Source organism: Atta colombica, unplaced genomic scaffold (genome assembly GCF_001594045.1).
Source record: "Atta colombica isolate Treedump-2 unplaced genomic scaffold, Acol1.0 scaffold44, whole genome shotgun sequence".
Classification (NCBI taxonomy): Eukaryota; Metazoa; Arthropoda; class Insecta; order Hymenoptera; family Formicidae; genus Atta; species Atta colombica.
The window spans coordinates 539574-557357 of NW_017259533.1; the positions used below are offsets into that span (position 1 = coordinate 539574).

Genomic DNA, 17784 nt, shown 5'->3' on the forward strand with positions numbered 1-17784 from the left:
TGGATATAGTCTCTTTCATTTAGATAGAGAGGAGAGGGGAGGAGGAGACATAGGCGTTTATGTGATCAGCGGAGTCATGGTTCTCGCCTCGTCGTTCGCTCCATAATAGCCTGATACCTTTTCCTCGGCATTTCTGCCAAGAAATGTCGACTCTTACACTCCTACTCGCAATTGTTTATTGTCCTCCAAAGGTCGGGCACCTCTCCGTCTTCTAGATTGACTTTGAGAGATACCTCCCCTCTTATTTCGCTGGAATGATTATTGACGATTTCAACATTGACCTCCTTTGACCCCGGCTTTTTGCTCAAGTGATTTTTTGCTCAAATAATCATCAAAGACATCAACATATCTAAAGTAAGTAGAAACTCGAAATTCTAAAAAATTTAACATTCTAAATCCTCCATCACAATGTCAGATATGATAGAGGAAAGGGGAGAACATAGGTGTTAAATTTGTTTGTAAATGATCTCATTGAAAGTAAAATATGTCGGTTTGACCGCATTAATAAATTCATTATTTGGTATGTTCAAAGAATGAATTTATTAATGCGGTAAAATTTGTCTTAACATCGACATATTTTTCATTTACAAACAAACATTTGGCACATCTATGATTCTCCCCTTTGCCCTATTATATTTGACATTGATGGAGGATTTAGAAGAAAGGGTATTAAATTCTTTAGAAAGTTCTTTTGGGTTTCTACTTATTTTAGATATGTTGATGATATTTTTATAATCGCACAAAGATTACTCAAATTTTAAATTTATTTAATGAACAGCATGATAGATTCAAATTCACTATTGAATATAAGGAATATAAGGAAGATAAATTGCTTGAATTTTATAGATCAATATCATCAATAAAGACAATACTATTATTTTATTGATATCATAAAAAGACGTTCTCGAGCAAATATTTATTGTTCTATTTGAATCATCCTATATGCCATAAAATTGGAACTATACATAGTTTAGTTGAAGAATGATCTTATTGTCAAATCCTACATTCTGTAATAAAAATATAGAATTTATAATAGAGACTTTGAAGAATAATGGTTATCCTTTAGGAATGATTTTTAATTATATTAATAGGATTATAGTTTGATTTGTAAAAAATCCAATGATAAATAACACTAGCTCAAATTACATTGATACTGATGGAGTTTTAAGAGAGTTAATGGTTTTCGTATATAAGATCTATTTCTAATAAAATTAGTAAGTCTATTAATAAATCCAAAAATATGATTGGCTATAGGTGCTTAAACAAGCTTAAATTTATTAAAATCCATAAAGACAAATATACAACATAACAAAAATAATAAAATATCATATATAAAGTAAATTGTAATAACTGCAATGCATCGTACGTTGGTCAAACGAAGAGACAATTACAGACAAGATTAAAAAACATCGCAATAATATAAAATTAGACCAGTTCAAATATTCAGTAATCTCGAAAACGGATATTAATCAACTTTGGGAAAAAGTAAGTTCTTGATTTTAAAAAGAATTATAAAAGAAATATTTCAGAAATAATACATATTAAAGAACAAAAAAATGATTTAAATTTAAGGAAAGATACTGAGTTATCGAATAATTTTTATTTTAACATATTTGACGATATACGTGAACATAAATTATCACAGTTTTAAACAGATTTGTTTTTATATTCGATTTTATTGACTTACTTTTATTTGACCTATACATTACATCAATCAATTTTCAAACGAGTAACAGTCAACATCTAATTTTTAATATACTTGATCAGATTTCTGATTGAGATTTCTGATTGATTTTAATTACAATATTTTATATTAACGTAAGTTATTATTTAATTTTGTACCTTTTCACACTAATAGTATATTATTTTAATACATCTACTCGTTCTACAGAATATCATAAAATATTCGTAATGAATTCTCAAATAATTTGATACAAGCGACAAATTGGATTCTCGATTTCAACCGAGGAATTTGGGAAAACTATTTTATTGAGAGACATAATGTAATCTGTTATTGATTGAAGTATTAAAAATCTTCTTATCTTATTGTAATCTGTCATAATACTCTTTGATGTTTGAATTCTTTATATATTGACACTTCATCATTGATCATTTTTTAATTTTGGTAAAACTCCTGTTTAGGAGAACTTTCTCCGATGACCTTGAATCAGTCTCAATCACATTTGATGTGCTCCTTTGCGGCGGGAGGGGAGGGAATGAGAGTCGAAGATGAGAGTCGTGTGTCTCTTTGCAGGGGGGAGGGGGGTGAAAATCGCTTCTCGCGGAAAATTATATATTTAATATATATTTTATATAAAAAATAATATTATAGAAAATATATATTTTAAAATACAGAATTTTTGTTTCAAGTAGTAGAAAAGAAACTTTATATTTTTCAAATTTTTTTTGTTCATAATTTTTTAACGAAGGACGAGCGACGACCAAAATCTGTTGGAGGTCATTAGGGTCATGACCTTGATAACATATGCAAGGTCAAGGTCATCGGAGAGGATTTCTCTAAACGGGAGTTTTATCTTAATTTTCATGTATTTGTTATTTATTTAGTTTGTTAATTTAATATTGTATTTCGGCGTTTTAATACCGAAGAAGGCTTTGTAAACCGAAACATTTGTGTGGAATAGGTAAGGGCAAAGTTACTTTGAATTTTTTTAATGGAACTCGGAATGAAACGATTTTACGTATTCTTGTAGCTTACCTCAAGCTTTTTAAAACACTCTAGTTAAGTTCATTTTCATTAAGTACTTTTCGAGTAATAAGTCTTGTAAGTTACCGCAGGCATTAGCATTACGCAACGTGCCCGACTGACAGTTAAAATCTCTTAAATGTTGTTCAGGATCATGTTCTGAATAACATTTATCAAGTTCAAAGTCATTGGAGATTGTATCTCTTATTTTCATTTTTATGTAAAAATGAATTTTTAGTGCAAAAATAAAAATAAAAGGAACAATCTGCAATGACCTTGATCTTGACAAATATTATCCAAGTCATCCTGAACAACATTTAAGAGATTTTAGCCATCGATTGGATACCTTGGGTAATGCTAATGCCGACGGTGCTGTAACTTACAAGCCTTGTAACTCGAAAAGTAATGAAAATAAATTTAATTATAGTGTTTAGAAAAGTTCTCGAGATAAGCTACAAGAATACGTAATACAAAATGGGAGATTAAAAAATTCAAAGTGACCTTGGTCTGATTTTGACGACGCCATCCAAAGTCAAACTAATAGCACCGTCTTATGTACCCCTCAAAGTCCCAAAACTTTTGTGTGAAACATTTTTTCCTAAAATGCATTGTTCAAGAGATATTTGAGATGGTCGATTAAAATAGGATTGTATATCATATTGATATACATTTAAGTTTTTAAATATCTATTAGGTGTACAACTTTGCTTCTGCCGTTTTTTTTCCGAAATTCGAGGTTTTATTGTAAATAACTGGTTATACATTCAAAGTATTGTCCATCGCTGGCCACTACTTTCTCCCATCTTTCGGGTAGCGTACGAATCCCGCATCGAAAAAACTGGTTATCTTTTGAGGCTATCCACGAATCGATTCAATTTCTTACTTCTTCATAAGACCGGAAGTGCTGGTCAGCCAGGCCGTGTGCCATTGATCGAAACAAGTGATAGTCAGAGGGAGCAACGTCTGGAGAATACGGCGGGTAAGATAGGACTTCCCATTTCAACGTTTCCAAGTATGTCTTGACCACTTTCGCAACATGGGGTCGAGCATTGTCATGCTGCAAAATCACTTTATCGTGTCTCTCATTATATTGCAGCCGTTTGTCTTTCAATGCTCGGCTCAAACGCATCAATTGCGTTCGATACCGATCGCCTGTGATTGTTTCAATCAGTTTTAACAGTTCATAATACACTACGCCTACTTCGAGAATTTAAATGCCAGAATTAAACCTAAAAGAGTGAAAGAAAAAGAAAAAAGAAAAATGAACAAAAATGAGGAAGTGATGAAATAAAGAAAAACTAATTTATAAATTAAAAAATTTTAAGATTATAATTAATTATCCCCAGAATAAGTTATGTGGGACAGATGTGTAGACAGCTGAGATCAAGAATCATGGAGCATAAGAGCCACATCCGATGGATCACTTCTACTCGTAATAACGAAGCATCGGAGATATAAGCATATAAGAAGGCCATGATTTTGATTGGGACAATGTTACAATACTAGATAAGGAAGCTCACTACAGGAAGAGATTGATTTCGGAGATATATTCATCAGGAAACAGACGCACGAATTCAACTTGCAGATGGATATGAAGGGGCTTCCCTATTTCTAGATCATTGACAAACTATAAAGGCTAGAGTTATTGTTACGTCAGTCAGTTCCTACGCAGTAATTTTTGGCGTGATTTTTGACTTTCATTTTCATGGAATAGATTAGCGTTTTAATGTTAAATTTTTCTATTTGTAACCTTGAATAATACTAGTTAAAATTAAAAGTGACTCACTGTGTCTGATACTGATAAAATATCAAGAATCGGTTTTGAATAATTCATAATGTTTGCGATATAGTTTGGGATTTGTGATCAGGGTGAGTGTTATTTTCGAGATAATTAATTATAATCTTAAAGTTTTTTGATAAATTAGTTTTTCATATTCTCTATTCCAATATTTCCAAATATTGAGATATGACAGTAGAAACATTTAAATAATATGGACATGGGAAAATTCATACGTAGTGAAATGGTCATCAGTTTACCGAAATTAAATTCTACCACCGGAAATGTTTTTGAGCCATGTATTTTAGGAAAACGAACTTGGAAACCTTTTCTTAAAGTAAATGAGTATCGATTATCAAGACAAGATTACATTGATCATTACAGCTCATTCACAGTGTGTAGATCAATTATTCCAGTAACATGAAATGGTGCTAGATATTTTGTAAGCTTTATAGATAATTATATGCACTTCCCAATAAGAGTATGTAGCAGTAAGCACGCGGCTAAATTTGATACTAAAATTTCTGTTCTTAGAACAGAATTTATTGAGAAGTGAAACTCAAGACTCCCCCCCCCCCCCTTCAGCAAACATGACGTGGCACTATTATATAATTCTTTGTCATTATTCAAATAAAAAAAAATTCTCTGTTTTATAACAACAAGACAGTTTTAGGGCGCAAACAAAATATTCTGATACATATATGATAATTACACAAATATGATAATTAAAAATATGTTACATGTCTTTGTTATATATTTAGCACATAACATAATTATGTAAATTAAACGTAATTGAGTTACATGTATCATTTTATGAATGAGACATAATAAATATAAAATATATTTACATCACTAAGCCATAATGAAAAAAGATGTAAATAATACATGTTTTGATTACATTTACAGGAATGTATACTATAGTCTGTAATAGATGTCACTAAAATTACGAAATTGTATTTTCTTAGAAAATTACTGTAGGATAACTGTAGTTTTGATTTGACTATACTATTAGAAATGTAAATACGAGCTTCCTTTACATGAAGCTCGTGGTTATGAACGAAAAATAAAAGTAATGATTTAATTGAAAATTAAGTTACAGTAGTTAAATGAAATGAATATATGTGTATATTAAATTTATGAAATTTAACTTTTAATATAATTTTATGAAAAGTATATTAAATTTCATAAATTTTCATGAAAAATACATTAAATTTTATGTACATGTACACAAATACTTTATATACATGTATACATATATTTTTTAGTTATAAATACATTAAATTTAATGTAATGTCATGAAATTAAATTCAAATTTAAAAGTAATTTAAAAGTTAATAAAATTTAAGAACATTTTTAATAGTGTAGGGGTTTGATTACACGAAGCATAGTGTTAAGAATAAAGAGAGGTGTTTATTATAATAGATATAGCAAGAATTAACTGTTAACAAAGATTGATTGACTGTTGACAAAGATTTCATATACGCGGTAACACACGCTCGCTTGCTTGTTTTCAATTGCTGCGCTTCCCTTCTTCCCATCGCCTTCTCTTCCATCGCCGAGCTCCGAACCCGCCCGAATATTTCGCACACGCATCGTGATCTCCCTACGCGTTCGAGTAATACTACACAAAAAATAGGCCTAAATAAAAATAAGCCTCTACATAAACAAATAATGAACAAAAGTTACGCTCTCTTCCTTATTCCAACTTATCCTACATTACACCACTACGATATAACATAATTTCATAAATTACATGTCACTTTTTCTACATGTATTTGAGCATATATCATTATATTTGTTTTGTATAGTGAGAGAATAATTTTGTTATATAATCAAATTAAGGGACAACAAATATAATAAATTGATAAGAAAATGAATGATTAATATTATTGCATATTATTTCTCATTTTTCGTCAATATCTAGAGACATTGGTAGTGTCTCAACGCTAAGCTACGCGCAGCGACACTGGCTACTTTAGTTACTCGTCACGAGCCAGCGAATTGCTAGGGATTGAGATTATTGGATCTCAATAAGGATTTAACTGATCAGGTTCTAAGTGTGCTCAATCAATTGCATCCGATCTAAATATATAATAAATATTTAATAAAATATATAATAAAATATTTTTATTTTTTTCTCTACGTACCCTACGAGCCGAAATATTGCGACGTAAAATTCGAATCTGAAACTTTTATATTTAAGATTAAGAAACATCGCTGGCTACGGAGTGAGGAATTTGTTCTTTTGGAATTTTGGGTACAAGAGACAAATGTGGCGTTGGCAATGCATGGTCACATCACACACATGTCTGTTTTCTGTGGCTGACGATAAATTAGTACTTTCGGAACTTAATATGAGATAGTTAAGTTAGGAAATCCGTCACATCGATGGCATAGAGGAACACGTAAGTGATTTTCTGCTTCTGCAAACACAAATTAAATTTACTCGACACTTTTTTTCGATGATTTTTTTGCACGAAATAAACGAAAAAACTGTATCGCTTTACCCCGTGGACCGAGATATTTAATCGTTAAAGTTGTTAATGATATTCAAGTTAGTAAATCTGTCACATCGATGGTATAGAAGGACATGAGAACATATAATTGAAGCTAAGTATTTTCTGCTTCAATTACACAAATTCTCTGCTTTAAGAATACATTTTCTTTGCTTTAAGAATACAAATTATTTTCTATATAATTTTTATTTTTACAGCAAAGTATTTGTTTTAGTTAAATAATTGTCTGTAAAGCAGAAAATTTGTTTAATTCTCTATGTCATCGATGCAACAAATTTCTTAATCTGGATATCTGTCAACTTTAACAATTAATAAATCGAAGCAGAGCGACACTTTTTTTGTCATTTGTTCATGTAGTGCAAAAACGAATGAGTCTAATTTTATCAATCTCGAAGAGGTGAGGAGGCTAAATTCAACAATTACCGAATGTTGATGTCTTGCATAAATTTAATTGTTTAGTGCGTTATAATTCGATCTTGTACGTACATTATGTAACTTGTAATGTATTTCCAAGATTTATTAACATGTCTTCGGCATCACAATTCGGCATCATAATTCAACTATGAGACAAGATGCTTTGAAATAATTAAAAGACATTTTGTTACAAAATCCTCTAAAATTTTTACATTCACAATTGAATTTTCTGTTATACGGTATCGCAGTTTTATCTCTTGATAAAGAAAAAGAAATACACACAAATTCATTTCATGCACTTAATTTTATTCTTGATCTTATTTCAAATGAACAGTTGACATCTTTGCGTGAAATTATATAATATCGTATCTGAGTTGCAATGACACATATTAATTTACGTGTGAAAGAAGATTCTTTACTTTTCTTGGATGTGCTTGTACAAAATTGTAATAGTGCATTGGCGAAAGATAGTCATAAAATATTATTTAATTTTTTGGGTATGATATGCAGGTTACATAATAAAGGTAGTCCTGTGGCACAATTAATGACAACGTTACATTTCAAAAAGTACTAATATAAAATGGAAAATTAAAGTTCTGGAACGTTTAGCTAATTTATTTACCTCTATTGTTTGTTAACTATAGAGAACTTTGTATAGGTACATGATCGATTATGCCTCTGTTTGTGAAAACGAAAAAATATATTCCAGTTTATAGTGCGACTCAATTTTGTGAAATTAATCTTGACGAAGATATGATCTTGATAGATAATCGTGAGAAAGAAACTTTACCTATAGAAGAATTTGTAAAATATGTAAATTTATTGATGCCACTAATGTCTGATATTTGGCTCGAAGTATATCCAGATGAGAAAGTTGAGAAATTTTGAGCAAATTGTAATTATGCAATCGATTGTGGAATACATTGATATGTTGAATCAGGATGATTACAGCGTCAAACGTTTTTCCCGTTATATCTAACAGGAAAAACGCCACGAACTTTTTCCCACATCTAATATGAAGGATTGATTTAAAAATATATAATTTTCATGATGCATATATGAAAAATTTCCTATTTAAAAACTTCTTATTAATGAATCCAGAAAACGTCAAAAAGACGTTTTTTCTCAAATGGAATTTACGGAAGGATATTTGAAACAAAATTTGGGACTGTCAAATTCACGTATGATTTACATCTCTATTTAACTATGATGAACAATTTCCCAAGTCTGTCTATTGTATCTATTCTGAAGTATTTAAATGGCAAATTATTATTATGTAATAAACAAGTAATATAATTATTATTATGTATGAAGCCTTTTTTATGAAACTTTTCTCATTTTTAAGTATTATTGAAAATTGATGCGAACTCGTCAATTTTATCTCAACTACTAAACTACCAAATAACTACTAAACTACTACTAAAAACTTTATTTTTGAAAGCTGGACCAGTTTGATATAGCAACTATTAATTTGAATCATATTTTAAGACTATTGAAGTATCTTCTACTAAGATTATTGAAGTATCTTCTCGTTTGCCTAAGAAAGAATTGCAATCACATTTGTATTTAATTATTGGTGACATTATGTTGAACAGCAATTTAAATGAATTGCACACAATTGTTTTAAATAAAAAATAAAAACTGTAAACAGTAGATAATTTAATTTTTGTAAAACACTCATTTAGGAATGTGTGAGATAACGTATAATTAAATTAGTAGACAGCTAATTATTGCTTGTTTCGTTTGACAGAGAAAAAATATTTGAAAGCTTTGTTACGATCTTACCAAGTTTACTCCTGAAACCGAGCAAATAGATGACGTCATAATTCGTGTGATCAGTCAAATTTACGTTTTAAGGAATGGAACGGGAAGAATTGATAGCTAAACATGAGTCTATTATCGGTAAGTTATATGTTTGAATGAATTGTGTTATAATAATTTCATTTAAAAGGAATTTAAACTATTTGGATTGGAATAGGAAAATCCTTCAATAAGATATACATATACTTAGGTTTCATTTCATAAAAATTAAAGATAATATGATTTAGATTAAGAAAAATAATAATTTCCATTATAATATACTTAGTCTGTCGGGTTACCTATCTGTCTATGGGTAGGAGTATGCATTACTGGTAATGCAGAATATGATTAGATCGCAAGTCCGAGAAACAAGAAAAATTAAATTTTATTCTGATATAGTGTAAAATTTAATTTATTCTGATATGGATGTAAAATTTAATTTTCAGTTATCTAATCTTGATTATAATTGAAAGCAAACGCCATTAACTGATGAAAGTTGGTCACGTTCAGCAAACTCAATTGTTGCGGAGTGCATCCAGCGCTCGCAGCTATTGGTGTATTCTTTTATCCAAGCATAGCAGCATTCATGGATCTGCATTGCAACAGTAGAATCTGCCGAACGCGATCATTATATACCTGTGAAAAGCGACCTGTCGATTAAAAAGATATATTGAAGGTCTTCTTTTCTTCTTATTCTCTTATTTCAACCCAAGTAATGGCAACTTTAATTCTCTGTTAAAAATTATTACTCTTCGAAAAAAATGAATATATCTAATGAAAAATTAAAAGATGCTAGATGCTACAATCTTAACTAATCAAGTTAAGTTCTATCAAATTAAAAAGTAAAACACAAATGGTATTGTTTCTTATTATTAACTTTAATGATATCATTCGTATAAAAAAGATTTAATGTTCGGATATCAAATTATATAAATAATATTAACTTTAATATACCATTCCTTGTAATTGTTGATATGTACCATTCTTTTAAAATTTGATATCAAGAAGTAGCGCAAAGTTAAATTTCATTTCTTTATACAATGCCAAATTAAATAAATAATGAATATTAATCTAATGATATGTATCATTTGTATAAAAGAATTGATATCAACAACTGTGACGCTAAGTTAAATTCTACTATCAAAATCAAAAGTAAAATGTAAGTGATACTATCTTTATTATTATTTACTTAATCCAAATCGTACTATCTTTTTATGAAATGAAACCTAAGTATACGTATATCTTATTGAAAGATCTTCCAATCCAAATGGTTTAAATTCCTCTTAAATGAAATTATTATGTCACAATTCATTCGCCAAAAAGTCACTCAAAATCATGTCCATAATTTCATTATCTCTCTCCACCATTATCCTAACTTTTGTCTAAAATGTTTTTCCATATATAAAATTATTTTCGAGAAATAAGAATGGAATCAGATTTTAGGGACATATAATATGCTTCTTTTCTTTTTACAGAAACTCAAAGTATTAAAACAAAATTTGCCGAGAAAATTCAGAAGCTGAAAGTAATCAATAATGTAAAAATAAATCTTTTTCAGATGGATAATATTCTAAATCCGTCAAAAATTACAAATAATGTAATAAAACATTTAAATGAATTGGCATCTTTTATAAATGAATTGGCATCTTCTATGAATATTGTTAAGATTATTATTAACATTCAAAAATGAAAAATATATATTATATCTTTCAATATATGACTATATGACTGTACAATAAATATAACGATTGTTTTGAAGCGAACAATTATGAAATATATGCAATATATTTTATTTTTAAATATCTATAAATCTCTAGTTTCGTTATATAATTTTAAAAACTTTAAATGAAACATTGAAAAACAGCAAAATAACAAATGTATATAATTTTTATGAATTTAGATTTATTTTGTTTCTGTAATAATAATAGTGGAACGAATTAGTCTCGAAAATTGTATACATTTGTTACCCCGCTATTTTTTTAGTGACATATTTTATTGTTTTTAAAGTTAATAAAATAAAAATATAAATAGTAAATATTTACAAATTAAAAATATTTTATTGATACTCTCCACTCACTGAAATATATTGCTATTTTATTTGTCATTTTGATGTATTCTATAGTATACGTAATACGAATTATGAATTTACAATATTCGTAATAAATAAAATGGAACACAGCCTGTATATATTTATATTTCAAATTTAATGCGCTATATTTAACATAGTACTTTCCCTTTTATAGAAACTCTGAGTACTAAAACAAATTTCATTGAGAAACAGAAGTCGACAGTGATCCACAATAGTAAAATTCAAATAAACCTTATTAATAATCTTATTAATAAACTCGACACGATTATTGTTAATCCATCAACAGTCATCGACAATCAGACAAAACAGAATCGGTACTATTTATGGATAATGATAGAACACTCACGCGTCAATATTATATATTATATGCACGCACGTACTTACCCTCCCCCTGTATACACACACACACACGCGCGCGCGCACACACACACACACACACACGCATTATATATATATATAATGTATATGAGGGACGTTCAAGTCCGGGATTTTATCTCAATTTGACTTTAATACTCTTTAATACTCTTCATAACAATACAATGAAAATTAGAACATACTTTTTAGAGAAATTATAAAAGAGCAAAACGAAATGAAACCAATTGTTTTACCGTTAGCAGTAATTCTAATGCTAATTGCTGTGTGGACAGTTAAATCTTTAAATTTTATATAATGCCATTGATCAGTAAAGTTAATTTCGTAAGCATGGCAATGGATATTGAAATTTATAGTAATGAGTTTTTGAAATAAAAACTACACAATATTATTTTCAGATATAAATATTGAATATAGCCAAATTAGAATTTTGACTTCTTTCCCATTTTATAACAATTAGCTTGCCATTCTCATAATGAGAATGATTAATTTTAATCTATTTAACAATTTTTCATTTTGAAAAACATATATCTTGAGAAAGTATGACGAAACTTAGAAAACTCTTTCATTTCAGTTATATTAATAGTCTGGATAGATGAAAATGATATATATTTAAGGATAAACCTCTCCCAGCCAATAATCAACAGCAAAATTTAAGTGTCTTTTAGCAACTAAATAAAGTAAATTGATTCTGTTGGCTGACGAATGAGCGATTTGTCTATCTCCTTTGTGTTTTGCTTCCATTCTAATACATGATAATGGCTCAAGAGAACCTATTTCAGGAATAATTTCTGGATAATGTATATTTAAATCCATTTTAGTTAAATTTTTATCAAATAGATCCAAATAGAATGAATGATGTTTTATAAGTTCTTTATAAGTTCTTTTAGTAATGGAAGCACTGTAATAAAAATTGCATTTAAGATATCAATAATATGACAAGCAGTTAGGTAGATATAATTTCCAAATGTCAACGTCATTGTCAACAATTGTTATGGTCAAATGTCCATATTTACAATGAAAGAATAACATATATTTCACGTTGACGAAGACAATTACAATGATGAATTTTATCGAGTACGTAATTTGCAGCCGTTACAACAGTTCATCTCGATTGCAATATGAACTTACTGTAATTGAAAATTATCACAAGTCGCGTAATAACAGAAAGAATGTGAACAGCTGCTCTCGCTTATCGCGAGAGTCTTGTGAATTCGTCATTCGACTACAATTTATAATAATAATGTGATGTGACTTCTGCCAAACGTACAAGGATTTCTTTACTTTATGCAAAACGCGATTCAAACGACGGCGTACAATACAAGATGGCGTACTAACATGCAATCACACACAAAACGAGACACGATGATTTCGCTGTGGTGAGTGGCAAACTTTACGCGAAACAGAATACAATATTCTATGCGATTCGAATGAATAGCTCGCGGCAACTAAAAATTACTTATTCGCGATAGCTCCCTATATAACTCGAATTCGGCACGTTATTTACCTGATATCATAATATCGGAGATCGGCAGCTTTACAATATTTTAACACTTATCTTACCGGTAAATCCTCCTTCTCGGTCCCTTCGATATCTCGATTTTCGCTCGGCTCTCTTCAAAGTGCGACAACTCTAATTTCTTCACGCCAGAGAGAAGGACCATGGCGGTCTTTTTCGTGTGATAGGCGAAAGTCACCGTATGCTAGCGGCATCAACATCAATTTTACAAATTGATGTGAAATACGTATCACATTTTCGTCATTATCGATAAAATCATAGTGTCGATAAATGGATTTGGTGATACATTCACAAACTGTGAATAAAGATAATATAATATTAATTAAAAAAATATTTTTTTTAATCAGGTGTTTTTTATAAATTTTTGGATGCTGAAAACGATGCCGCAACTAAATTTCATTAGCACGTCAGGTTTTCGAAATAACTGAGATTTAATATGTGTAAAAATGGCGCTTTTGTTATATTTAAAATGTTCTTGTAAAAAAAGATCAACGTTATCTCAGCTGTTTTTATTGCTGCTGCAAAAATATAAATAACTGGAAAGCTGTTATTATACATTCATCGCTTCGAAGTTATTCGGATACAAGTACGATTTTGTTATGTGAGATAATAAATTTGAGCCTCCTTTTGTGACATTATCGATAGACCATGTTTTTTCGAAATCTAAATATGATGCAATTATTTGTCCATCACATATTTTTATCCTGAAGAAATTTGTTAATCTTTTTATTAGATGTGGAAAATAAAATAAAGCATTATATTTTTTCCTGTTATATATGAAAAATGGATTTTCTGAATCGATACCAAGTTGACTATATCATAAGCATTTTGATTACTTGTGCCTTGATCACATGTTACAAGTTGCACATCAGCATCTGTTTCAATCTGTCTAGACATTCTTTCAATAATGTTATTATGCCATCTGCTTTCATACACAGCGCAGATAGTCTTTTTACATATTTCACTGCATACACTGCAAGATGCTTTTATTTTTCACTGAATACATGGCAGAAGGCCTTTTTATTATACACACAGACAGAAAAAATTTGGTTCGAACGCTAATCCTATGTCATTACAGCAAATTTATTTGCACATACAGGGATCGCAAATTATTTACAGGTGTGACAAATATTCACTCTTTTTTGTATTTGCTATAAAAATTATTTGCAACAAAATATTTATCAATATGAAAATTTGTTTGCTATAAACAGCAAAGAAATTTGACAAATCTTTTGTGTTCATAGCAAATTTTTTTTCTCTGTGTATATTTTACTGCACGCAGCGAAGATTGTCGTTCATATATTTTAGTACAAAATGCCTTTTTACATTTCATTGCGCAAAACATAAAATGCACTTTACTATAATTATGCATTGGATATCCAGAAATATTCGGTTATTTTATTATTCGGCTTCCAATATAAAATTTTATATTGAAAGTTTGCGTCATTGACATAGAATTCTATTCTTTTCGGTTAAATTCGGCTTACATATTTCATCATTGATCAAATTCTATATACGCTCAATCAATCTGAAAACACGGTAGTGTCTCGGCGCTAAACATGGCGTAAGACACTGCCTAATTACTACTCAGATTGTGTCATAAAAATACTTTTATTTTTTTTTTCTATGTGCTCTACGAGCGGATAGATATTGCGATGCAAATTCCGGTTTTATTTACATTGCGTAGGCCGTGCGTGAGCCAAAATGTTGCTATCTCACTTCGGTAAGCACTCAACTCCGTTGTGATTTTCCATGTGCGGCTCATAATTGAGCTCGAACGTCCGACGCCTATTCATTACACTGTTCGACAAAAAATAACTTTTTTCGAATACCAGAGGCTAATCATTTTCTATAGTTTCTTTAAACAAGTATTAAATAAACTGCTCGATCTACCGCCTACTATTAAATATAAGTTCGCGAAATACGATTCGTGAAATACGTATACGTTCATCTAGCGATTATATTTGCTAAGCCATGTTAGTTGCACGGAGAGTTGATTCCTTTTGCTATTCGTATAATATAATTGTTGCCGCTTGTAGTAACAATTTCTCACGACCCTATGCATTTAGTGATCACAATCGCTGGACTTGTATAATTTGGCGGTATGCCGGGTGCACCCTCCCAACATGCTTATTCGGCAATTTATTATTATACTAATAATTAATCGTAAATTATTGCAAAAATTGCAAAATGATTAAGAACTTTTGGACACAGTTTAGTCCACTCTAACTGCACAAGCGCGTGCAGTTCGTGTGCTCGAAAACTTCCTGGACATCCTATATATTTATACAATGTACATAAACTTACCATTATTATGTATCCATAAATCAAATCTGTCTTTGATGGAAAGTTATATAAACGTTTTCTATGAGATAATCGTCCATTTTCAAAATTATACACGCACTTATTAAAAAACTTGTTTACGTCAAATTGATTGACATTATTTAATATCTTTAATTTTTCTTTCTGTTATAACTATATAACTTTCTCACAAAATAACTTTTCGCAAATATAAAATAAATACACTACACATATGAAATGTGCAAATTTATAATTATTAGAATATAACGAACAATTACGGATCTCGCATTTATTCTTTATACAGAAATACATGCATGCGTGACCGCAACGTTACTGCGAACTTCACAGCTACTCTAAAAACAAATGAAAATCAAAATATATCTATAGATGCGTTTCACTTAACACACGTGAGCCATTCATCCTTGTTTTTTTATCAATTTAAACATCTTCTCGATTCTCGGCGAATCGGGTACTAATTTGATATTTCTTAATGTTTTCATCTTGATTAATTGTGCATGTAAGTGCACATGCATATAAGTTTGTTGCATACATATATTACATATATGTATACATTTTTTTATATATTATATATTATATTTATATCTTTATATTTATATGAATGTAAAATATACATTATATAATATACATTATATAAGATGTAAGGTGTCCTATTTTAATTTACCTCCTAAAAACTCTTTTATTTTGGATTGTAAAAAATAATGCCCTAGTTAAAAGTTATATAGCTTAATGAGCCATAAATAATAATAGAATTAACTTTTTTTTCATTATTATATAAAGATCAAGGCCTTTAAAAAATGCCTTTAAAAAATGTTTGCACTTTGGAGAAGTAGTGTTATATGTAATATTAAAACTTCTTATATATAAAAGATGTATGATGTCGAAGGAAATTTAATATAGTGTATATTTTGAAATGAACATTTTTTTTGAAGATTTTAAAGTCTACTTTTTAAAGCAAAATTGTATGATCTTTTACATAATGCAATCAAGTTATTCTATATAAACGCAGGGTCGGGAAGTAAAATTTTTTCAGTGTATGAAGTTCCTGAGGGAGAGAAGATTGAGGGAGAGAAGAGGGGGGTAAATATATTTTCTCATAGATATCTTTTCTACATGGCAAAAGTAGCCGCTCTAATTTTATTTTTTTTTAATAAAATTATTAATGATCCTCTCCTATTTAACTTATCGACCATTTCTCGATAAATGTATAATGTCGCAATATAATTTATGTTTTTGTTTCATTGTCGATCGAAGATAACTTTTTAAATATCTTAAATAAGAAAATGAAATCTTTCATTCGAACAAGTGATGTAAGAATCGTTAAAAAAACGCGAATAAATTTTATGTATTTTGATACAAGATCTCTGAGCTCGGAATTGTCATGTAAAAATTGCATTATATCTTTCAAGCAATGCACTGGCATTTTTCGTAAGTTTGTAATTTCTAAATTCTAATTTCTAATTTCTAAATTTCTCCCTGAGTTATACAAATGTTATACAAATGTGAAATTCATTGTATGGAATTTCATACATTGAATTATTCAGTGTATGGTGTATTCCATACTAACCATACTGGAGTCGTCGCCCATGTATAATAAAATGATCAAAAAATCAACATTTAAGGACATATTTATTATTATATATTTTCACTATAACACATTTTGAAATAAAATATAAAATTGTAGAGAGTTTAATTTAAATATCTATTAAAATATTATGTTTAAAGCGTATTAGATTATCAATATTAAATAAACAGAAGACGAGATTATGTATAGCGTTCGTGAATGTTTGTAGAATGTAATTTTTCTAAAAACAAAAAGAGCGTTGAAACGTGTTGTCATATTATAAACTAAATTCTTTTTTACCTTTTCAATTTCTATCTCTGTTTCTTGGCAAGACTAATTCTGAGAACTCCAAGATGTTGAGAGATTTGAATATCTATAATATCGTAAACTATTCACTATTTGATAATTGTGTCTAATTAATATTTTTATGCACAGAATAATGAGGTAAATAAACAATAATATTGTTTGACAAAAAATGACTTTTCTTCGAATACCAAAACAAGATTAATCATTTTCTACAATAGTTTTATTGGATGCTGAATACAAACCTATTTTTCAAATAGTTCCATCATTCACGTCACAGTTATACGAAATTTGCAATTGAAATTATTATTCTTAGAATATTATCCAAAATAGAATATAACTTTTTATTTTAATATCATTATTTCATTAAAGAAAATCTCCTTTTTTGTAAATATACGCTATCTATAT

General features: G+C 29.2%; 1 pseudogene; it reads left to right on the forward strand.

Annotated features, from left to right (window-relative positions):
* LOC108691238 overlaps positions 1 to 17784 on the forward strand; it is a 65359-nt pseudogene that overhangs the window by 26693 nt on the left and 20882 nt on the right.